The following is a 6630-nucleotide window of genomic DNA, read 5'->3' as shown; positions in this document are numbered from 1 at the left end:
AAAGTCTGCCATGTGTGGATTTGTGGTGTGGAATAATCCTTGAGCCTCCCACTGTTTCAGTGCGCGATACTTTCCTTATCATCCTCACATTTGCTCTCTGTTCTTCATAACAGAGAGAAGAGACTGGAGAATGAGCCAGGTTGTACTTTGGGGAGGAGTGATTAATGTGGGGGGCAGGTGTGACTCCGAGACTCCTTCCTCCCAGGCAGAAGAGTGAGGTCTGTGTGCCTTCCAGTCTCTGAGATGCGAGGACCCAATATCCAAGGCAGGAGCCTTGAGTTTCCTGCCAACAGCAAAGTTGCTTCTTCAGCAAGTGGGAGAGCGCCTTGCCGTCATGGGAAAACAGCAAGAGCACTGGATGCGCGACTGCAGCCCGTGACCCTAACTAAGTGACCCCTTCCTTCCTTGGGCTTCAGATCCAAAGCCGTGCAGTCAGTCACCAGTGATGCAGAATCTGCTGCTTTCCCAGCCTGGCATCTCTTCTCACGTCAAAGTCCAGCACCTCCGCTTGCCTTTGGGAACCCCATGTTACCTGCCTACCATCCAAACAGTTCCAGAGGGCAGACCCCACTTTCCACACACTTCAGAGGTGGGTGTATGATCCAAGTCTACCCAACCCCTTGCTCTATTTTCTGGGTGCTCTGATGGCTTCAAGGATGAGAGTGTTACCCAAGCCGGGCCAAAGACACTTAAAGCCATGACTTTTCATGGAACCCAAGGGAAAGAGAAACCCTTCCCAGTAGAATGGATGGTGAGTGTGTGTCAGCCTGGAGTTGTGGGAGGCCCCAGATGCAGTGAGAGAGACTGCGCCTATGAATGGGGCCACCCCAGAGCCCTTAGCAGGATGTAGGTTTGGAGAGGGTCTAGGTCACATTGTGAGTGTGTGAGCCTTTGGGCCTGTCAGGTCCAAACCCACTCTTTTCTCTTGAAGGTATTAAGGTATTTCTACCATTAAAAAATATTAACTTCTTTTACTTTAGTAACTGTGTCCAGTCCCTTGCCATCCAAAAACAGCTAGGTGACACATCAGGATCAAAAATCCCTGAGACTCCGCGTGCAGAGTGTCCTCGCTGAGCAGGGTATGGCTGGGGGAGAGGAAGACAGTGAGTAGGGTCGGGTCTAAGGGCAGCTCCAGAACAGTTCTGTCCCTGTTCCTTTTCTGTCCTAGGAGAGGAAAACCCCAGAACAGTGAGAGGAGAACCAGCAGGAAGATGAGGCCCTGGATGGCTAATTGGTCTGCCTGTTTTTTCCTTATTTTAACGTCCATTTTATTATTGTGCATTTTTATTAGGAAATCAACCATTTCCTCTAGGCTTCCAATCCGATGCAATAGGTTTCCCTTATTTGACATTTAATGTCTGGTTTTATTTTAAATATTTTTTTTATTTATTTGACAGAGCAAGTGAGCGAGAGAGAGAGCACCAGCAGGGTGAGCAGCAGGGAGAGGGAGAACCAGGCTCCCGCGGAGCAGGGAGCCCGACGTGGGGCTCGATCCCAAGACCCCGGGATCATGACCTGAGCTGAAGGCAGACGCTTAACTGACTGAGCCACCCAGGCGCCCCTGACTTCTCCTCTTTTTCTAGTTTTCTACAAAATTGTCACAATTAGTGAAGAAATATTGATATGTTATTTTTAGCGGGAGTCCGTATTTAATTCAGGTTCCCTCTGTTCTACCTTTCTTGCTCCAGGATCCCATGCAGGGCACCACATGACATGTGCTCATCATGTGTCTTTAGGCTCTCCTTGGCCGTGACGGTTTCTCGACTTGATTTGCTTCAGTGACCTTGGCAGTGTTGAGGAGGACCGGTCAGGCATTTTGTAGAAAGTCCCCCATTGGGATTTATTTGTTTTCCTCCTGATTAGACTGGGGTTATAGGATTTGAGGAAGCAGATCAGGGAGGTAAAGTGCTTTGTCATTACTTTACAACAAGGGAACACTTGTCACTGTCCATGTTAACGTTGGTCACCTGGCTGAGGCAGCATTGGTCAGGCTTCCCCACCAGGAAGTTACTCTTTCCCATGTGCAGGACGACAACTGCCCTGAGCCCCCACATTAGGAGAGGAGAGTTAGCTCCATTTACTTGATGAATGGTTGAGTATCTACATCTATTATTTAGAATTCTTATAGGAGAGGTCTATTCAATCCTGCTTATAAAAAGCTATGTAATTTGTTAATAAAAAGGCAACAAAGTAATTTAAAAGATCCCAATCCCATTGGCTTAATTGACCAATTCATGAAACAGGCAGCATCACGTTTAGCAAAAAGAAAGGGGCTCCTTTGAGCTGCGGGGAGGGGAAGGATTTTAAAGGCAGAGAGGGCATTGATAAAAAGAAATTACTAGAAAAGGATGCTCTATTTTAGGCAATGTCCCCCTCCTAAGGTGAACAGAAGGGGCCATTCAGTTCATTTTCCAGGTTGACCGGTTAAAGTTTATGTGGAGGTGAGGGTGTGTGGAACTGCAGTTAGGTCAGGTTGTAAGTCTTGGTTTGCTGGCTTGGGTCTCCTGACATAAGTGACTCCATTTTGGCCCTGTGGTTTCTTTTTAAGAAATCGTTTATTTGGGGGCACCTGGGTGGCTCAGTCAGTTCAGTGTCTACCTTCAGCTCAGGTCATGATCTTAGAGTCCTGGGATCAAGCCCCACGTTGGGCTCCCTGCTCAGTAGGGGGTATGCTTCTCTCTCTCCCTCTGCCTCTCCCTTCTGATTCTGCACTCTCACTCCCTCTCAAAAAAATAAATAAAATCTTAAAAAGAATCATTTTTTTTTACCAGCGCGGACACCAGGGTAGGTTATGTTCCAGCCCCTCAGTGTTTGGTCGCTGTCTTATTCCTCCTTTGGTGATGGAGAGCACTTTCCTTTGGCTCCTGCTTTCCATTGACATCATTCCATCTCTGTGGCTCTTTTCTTGGTACTTCCTCACTTTCTGACGTCAAGATTATCCTGGCTCCTATACTTACTGTCCAAGTTCTAGAATCAGCAAGTTCTTTAAGGAGCTCTGGTTCGTAGAGAATGGTATTAAAGTATTACACATGGGAGCTAAATGTCCATGCTCAGTGGACAATGCAAGGCAATATAGGCCTGTATTCTCACCTATGTCGACATACCTAATGAAAAAGATTTCTATGTGGAACCGTCTGCGTCCATATTAAGCTAAGGATGAGTTTATACTGATGTCTCCAACCTGGTCCGCCACCACATGGAGATTGTGATCTTCTCCCTTTGCTGATCTGTAACTTCCTACTCTAACAGTGACAAACATGGTTCTCACCACCGGCCCTTTATTTAATTCATTGCTCCATTCCAGATTACAGAGGTGGTGTTTTCAGAACTGTTAGCTACCACTCTGATGGCAGAGAACTTTATCAAATAGAGTCCACTGTACACGTAGAGTACAATTTTTCTTTAATCTACAGATTTCATTCATTTCCAAAGTTGCTTAGGTCAGCACCTTTTGTCATACAACCTACAGTGAGGGTTTTTTCCCCCCATATGTTTCTAATACAGTTAGATTATGTGTCATGTTCTGTATTCCATTGAAGGAGAGGAAGAAATTGTCCTTGGTCCAAGGTTCTTACCGCGGGATGAAGAAAGAAATTGACATGAGACAGAGAAATAGGAGAAAAAAACCTAAAGTGCAATGATATGCACATGGAGACCCAATAATAAACCTGAGGTCTAAAGAAATGCCCAAGCAAGCCAGATTTTCTACTTTTTGGACAAAGAGAAACTACACCTGTGATGAAATCACAGGAGAAAGAAAACTTAATCTTGGGAGCTTTGATTAGTAAGGAATTATAAACAAAATTTGGGCTGGGTTCGTAAATTAGTAAAAAGTAACAAAGTTTGTTTATACAGCCTTTTGGGCTCCAAATCTCCCATCTCTGGTGATGTTGAAATCTCTTTACCTCCTGGTACAGGGACACCTTCACATGGGAGATTGATTTCCTTTCCAGGGGGACAGAGGAGGGTCTAAATGTCCTCATTGCATAGGCTGTCTCTTAAGTAACTTTTATTTAAAATGATCTGTATGTCAAAGTGGCAGATTTGGGGCAGCCTGCCCTTGGCCCTCACACCATCACGTGACACTCCCATATCCTAAACAACTTACTTTCAGTAGATTATTATTTACTCTTTGGGATGTAGAAATGTTTGTATTTTTTAAAGATTTTATTTTTAAGTAATCTCCACACCCAACATGGGGCCCGAATTTACAACCCCAAGATCAAGTGTTGCACTCTTCCGTCCCAGCTTACCGCCCGCAGCTGCAAAGAGAACTACACCAACTGGCCATGATTGAAGACAATAAGGAAAATAAAGACCATTCCTTAGAAAGAGGAAGAGCAACTGTCATTTTTTCCTTGAAGAATGAAGTTGGTGGACTTATCAAAGCACTGAAAACCTTCCAGGAGAAGCATTTGAACCTGTTACATATTGAGTCCCGAAAATCAAAGAGGAGAAACTCAGAATTTGAGATTTTTGTTGACTGTGATATCAACAGAGAACAATTGAATGACATTTTTCATCTGTTGAAGTCCCATACTAACGTTCTCTCTGTGAATCCACCAGACAATTTTACTGTGAAGGAAGATGGTATGGAAACTGTCCCTTGGTTTCCAAAGAAGATTCCTGACCTGGACCATTGTGTCAACAGAGTTCTGATGTATGGTTCTGAACTGGATGCAGATCATCCTGGCTTCAAAGACAATGTCTACCATAAAGACGGTAGTATTTTGCAGACTTGGCTATGAAGTATAAACATGGAGACCACATTTCCAAGGTTGAATTCACTGAAGAGGAGATTAAGACCTGGGGAACTGTGTTCCAAGAGCTCAACAAACTTTACCCAACCCATGCCTGCAGAGAGTATCTCAAAAACTTACCTTTGCTTTCTAAATATTGTGGATAGCAGGAAGATAATATCCCACAATGGGAAGATGTCTCAAAATTTTTAAAAGAGCACATGGGTTTTTCCATCCGTCCCATGGCTGGTTACTTATCACCAAGAGATTTCTTATCAGGTTTAGCCTTCCGGGTTTTTCACTGCACACAGTAAGTGAGACACAGTTCAGACCCTCTCTATATCCCAGAGCCAGACCCTTGCCATGAACACTTAGGTCATGTCCCCCTTTTGGCTGAACCTGGTTTTGCGCAATTCTCCCAAGAAATTGGTCTGGCTTCCCTTGGAGCTTCAGAGGAGGCTGTTCAAAAACTGGCAACGTGCTACATTTTCACTGTGGAGTTTGGGCTCTGTAAACAAGATGGGCAGTTGCGAGTCTTTGGTGCTGGATCACTTTCTTCTATCAGTGAACTTAAGCATTCACTTTCTGGACATGCCAAAGTAAAGCCCTTTGATCCCAAGATTACCTGTAAACAGGAGTGTCTCATCATAACTTTTCAGAATGTCTACTTTGTATCTGAAAGCTTTGAGGATGCAAAGGAGAAGATGAGAGAATTTACCAAAACAATTCAGCGTCCATTTGGAGTGAAGTATAATCCATACACACGGAGTATTCAGAACTTGAAAGACACCAAGAGCATAACCGGCGCCATGAATGAGCAGCAGCATGATCTCAATGTCGTCAGTGCTGCCCTTGCGAAGGTCAGCAAGCAGCCAAGCATCTGATGCTGAGAGTGTCTGAGTGTCAATTCAGAGGCCTGTGGGTCAGCTCCTGCTTTTCTTGAAGACCTGGTTGTGGAGGGACAGCCCCCAAACAATATTCTCTACTCCTATTCCTTAATTAGTCCTTTGGAAATTTGTGCCTGAATACTGTATACCACAACCTATTATTTTTTTTGGTAATGGCTTTAGTGAAATATGATTCATATACCCCCCAAAAAAAAAAGAGTTGCATGCTCCACCAACTGAGCCAGCCAGGTGCCCCAAAAGGTTTGGGTTTTGACAAATGCATAGTGGCAGGTATAAATCATGAAAATGTCATGGAATTCACTCGCAGATCCTTATATCATCTCTAGTTTTGCCTTTTCCAGAATCTCCTACAAATCGGGTCACTCAGTGTGCAGCCTTTTCAGACTGGATTCTTTCACTTAAAAAAATACATGTAAAGTTCATCCATGTTTTTGTATGGGGTGATGGTTCATTTCTTTTTATTGCTGAATAGATTAACAGGAGAAAAACAAGTCAATTTTAATATCATGCATATGTCCTGTATTCATGGGAGATACCCAGGAAAATGGAGTAATTCCTTGAAGTGGCCCAGCCCTCACCCTAAATGCTATCTTCAGCTAAAAACCAAAAGATTTTGGGTGGTGGGAAGGTCAGTTAAGAGATGTTCTCAGGTGAGCACAGTAAATGAGGGTATGGTTGTAACACAGGTTTAAGTCTGTGCCTTCTCTTCTGGTAAGAGTTTCATGAGATTTAGTAATTCTGTTCCTGATACAGAGGGAGACAGGCTTACAAATGGGGTGTTCCTTTATAAGTGTACATTTCACTCACCAAATGGCAAATTTACCCAGTTTTCAGAGATTCTTCCATGTCTGGCGTTTCTTAAAATTAATCAGCCCAAATATCCCTTGTGCCAAAGAGGTATAATTTGCATGGCATATTCTGCTTCCTTCACATGGATGCACTTAGTTTGCTTATGGATTCATTTATGGAAGGACATCCTGGTT

General features: G+C 43.9%; 1 pseudogene; it reads left to right on the top strand.

Annotated features, from left to right (window-relative positions):
- The first annotated feature begins 4289 nt into the window (after positions 1-4289).
- Positions 4290-5623, top strand: LOC112818413 (tryptophan 5-hydroxylase 1 pseudogene; annotated as a pseudogene).
- Positions 5624-6630: the final 1007 nt, after the last annotated feature.

This window comes from Callorhinus ursinus, unplaced genomic scaffold, assembly GCF_003265705.2.
Source record: "Callorhinus ursinus isolate GAN/ISIS: 27379988/994484 unplaced genomic scaffold, GSC_fseal_2.0 scaffold1523, whole genome shotgun sequence".
In the NCBI taxonomy this organism is placed as follows: domain Eukaryota; kingdom Metazoa; phylum Chordata; class Mammalia; order Carnivora; family Otariidae; genus Callorhinus; species Callorhinus ursinus.
This window is presented reverse-complemented; position numbering and strand designations above follow the sequence as displayed.